At 40.9% G+C, this 3,365-nt stretch overlaps 1 non-coding gene across 1 annotated transcript; it reads right to left on the bottom strand.

Moving 5' to 3' along the window:
- Positions 1 to 869: 869 nt before the first annotated feature.
- On the bottom strand, positions 870 to 942 carry Trnat-ggu (transfer RNA threonine (anticodon GGU)). The gene has a single exon. It is a non-coding gene; the product is annotated as a tRNA-Thr (tRNA).
- Between the last annotated feature and the right edge of the window lie 2,423 nt (positions 943 to 3,365).

Here is a 3,365-nt window from a genome sequence, read left to right as displayed (position 1 = left end):
CACTCACTCACTCATCCATTGACCCGTCCATAACATACCCGACGCGCCGACTAAGACGTATTTGTTTTACAAAAAAATAACTCAATAATGAGCTTAACATAACGAACATGCGCATAACGCGAAAATAACGTGACGAAACCGAAACATGTTTCGCCGCCATTTTTGTTCAGGATTTGCCTTCGATTCGATAACTTTTTATTCGCTGTTAGCAATTTACGACAGCTCTGGGACAATCAGGATTAAGGGAATGAAGGACCAGCTTTGTGCTATTTTCCTGGCGAGCGCGGTTGCATTCTTGGTTGCCTGGAGAGGTTTCCCCGTCTCAGGAAGAGAACGAAGCTGAAGTTTTTATTTTGCTGTGGAAATTTCAAGGTTTATTACCTGCCATCTTCGCACCGACCAATTATTCTTCTCTAATTTCTGTGGAAAATAGCGATGTCGAACTGTTTCATGTCTGCAATTCAAGATATATCGCGAAGCCTCCGAACGTAAGTCTTTAAAATATTCTTAACTGTTCAGAGTTGTGCATTTAAACTGGAGCTTACATTAAACAAGCTTTTCTGTCTAAAGTTTTTTCCGTCTTAACTTACTCTCTTATGAAAGACTGCATTTGCTTTATGATTTTCTTGTAATATGTTGAGTCTGATCACTTTTTTCGAGTAATTTAAATCATGAAACTTGAAGGCAGTTGCAGATCAGTCAACAACATTGGAAATAGCTGCCGGTTTGCACGTCTCGATAATACAGTGATATATTATAGAGGTTTTGAAACCTCCATCCTTTACTGTTCAGTACCAATGTGAACTCGCAAATTTGTAAGTAAATTTTCCAATTTAAGCAATTGGAAAGAAGAAGCCTGAAAAAAATCAGGGCTTCAACGGGATTCGAACCCGTGACCTCCGCGATACCAGTGCGATGCTCTACCAACTGAGCTATGAAGCCACACATTGGGAGCGAGGCCACTTAATTGAGTTCATATCTTCCCGTGAGGAGTGAAATGATGTGAAGTTTATATGAAGCCGTTGAAGCCCTGATTTTTTTCAGGCTTCTTCTTTCCAATTGCTTAAATTGGAAAATTAACTGCGATGATCATTCTTCACGCTCCGGTAGTTGTTGACATCTGTTAAGAGGCGTTTGTTCTAGGTTAGTGTACCAGCTTTCCAGAGTCAGTCGTTGAAAATAGTTTGTACTGTAGGTTAAGCACTGAGCAGAGTCCCAGTCAATGCTGTGGTTTGTCAGTTGATGATGTATAGCAATCTGATTGTTGTCATCACCATTTCTCGTGGCTCGTTTGTGTTCAGTCAGTCTCGTGTTAAGGTTTCTGCCAATCTCACCAATGTAGGAAGCCTGACAGTCGGAGCATTTGATCTTGTAAACTGCTGCCTGTCTGTCGTTAGGTTCGTCTCGTCCGTCTTTCACGTTGGTCAGTAAGTGTCGTAACGTAGTTGTAGGTTTGTGGGCTACACGAATGTTGTGGGGCTGTAGGATCCGTGAGATGATCTCAGAAGTGCCCTTAATGTAAGGCATAGTCACTATAGTAACAGGTGTAGTGTTCCTGTTCGTAGCGTCAGCTTCAGTAGGTCGGTTGTAGGTCAGCGTTGTAGTTGTTTTTTGTGAAAAACACGTTCAAGGTATCTGTTTTCGTCACGTAAGCTGTCCGGTGTGTCACAAACTAGTTGCGTTCGTCTCGTTAAAGTCTTTATAGTTGTGACTTTGTGTGAAGTCGGGTTGTAGGATGGTTCGTCAAGTAATCTGTTGGTATGCGTCGGTTTTCTGTACACTGTCGTTCGTAGTTCGTTGTTGTCGCGGCTTACCAAACAGTCTAGAAAAGGAAGTTTTCCATTTTCTTCGATCTCTTTAGTAAACTGGATGTCGGCGTTCTGTTCGTTTAGGTGGTCGTGAAAATCGTCAATTTCGTCTTTGTGAACGGCGGTAAAGGTGTCGTCAACGTAGCGTGACCAAAGCGGTATCGTTTGTCGGCAAGTTGCAAGGGCGCGCTCCTCCACGTGTTGCATCACAATTTCTGCGACAACAACAGAAACAGGCGACCCCATTGCTGTTCCATGCAACTGTTTGTAGTGTTTACTGTTGTACTGAAAGTAAGTCGATGTAAGGTAAAGGTGCAGTAAGTCCATGATGTCTTCTGTCGGTAACGGTAGTTTAACAGTAGATTGTTTTATGGCGGTCTCGGTACACTGTAATGCCAGTTGAAGTGAAATACTGGTGAACATCAAAAGACACAAGTTTGTAGTCGTCAGACATCTGTACTGTCTTAATAGCGTCAATAAAGTTCTCCGTAGATTGTAGTTTGCGTCTTGATTTGTCAGTAAGGGTTTGCAGTATGGTCGTTAAATACTCAGACAGTTGATACGTAGGGGACCCACAGAATGACTCTATAGGTCGCATCGGTATACCAGGTTTGTGCAGTTTCGGTAGTCCGTAAAGTTTCGGTGGTTGAGGCACTGAGCACCTCAGTCGATAGTAGCGTTGAGTGTCAATAGCGTCAGTCTTTTTAAGCGTAATTATTTTGCTGTTAAGTTTACGTTGAAGTGCTGGCGTCGGGTCGCGTTTAAGTTCTTCGTAAGTTTGTTTGTCGTTAACAAATGCGTCCATTTTCTCAAAGTAGTCAGTCTTGTCCATAACAACAGTGACACGTTCGTTGTCGGCTGGTAGTATGACAATGTTGTTGTCGAACACCTTTCTTTTGTACTTGCTTATTCTAACTCTGTGACCTACTTTAAACTTCGGTTTTGATGATGGTTCTGTATTACCATTCAGATTGAAATATACAGTTCCTTCGTTCTTTTTTTTACTAGCTTCAACAGGTGTCATTTTAATTGAACTGTGTTTGGTGTTATTGTACTGTTGTAAAATTGTGGGTAGAATTTTCAAATAGTGTGTATTAGCCTGCATAGTAAACTGCTTCCACTTTTTGGTTTTTATTGTTTTATTCCATCGTTCACAAACAGATGATTTTTCTTCATTTTAAGTGGAATACAATGTTATTTTACTCTTGTTTAATAAGTCTTTGAAATGTTTATTGTAATACTCTTTGCCCTTATCAGTCCATAAATATTGTGGTTTTCTTCCCTCCTTGAAAATGGTTTTGTATGCTTCGGTTAGAGTTTCGCCTTTTTCATCCTTTAATGGAACAATCCAACCGTATTTACGAAACACGTCTAAGACCATCAGAAGCCCTTGGTCCACTTGCTGAACTGCTGCATTTCAACTAAATCAGAACACCATATTTCGTCGATATGATTCACTATCACACGCCTTCGAGTAAAGTTACGTTCTATTGGTTTATGTAATTCATCTGCTAATTTTTCTGGCCAGTTTACTTCACTCGACGGCTTTTTCCGTTT

The sequence above is a fragment of the Orbicella franksi genome, chromosome 5 (assembly GCF_964199315.1).
Source record: "Orbicella franksi chromosome 5, jaOrbFran1.1, whole genome shotgun sequence".
In the NCBI taxonomy this organism is placed as follows: Eukaryota; Metazoa; Cnidaria; class Anthozoa; order Scleractinia; family Merulinidae; genus Orbicella; species Orbicella franksi.
Note: the sequence above shows the minus strand (reverse complement) of the source record. Positions and strands in the feature narration are given on the sequence as shown.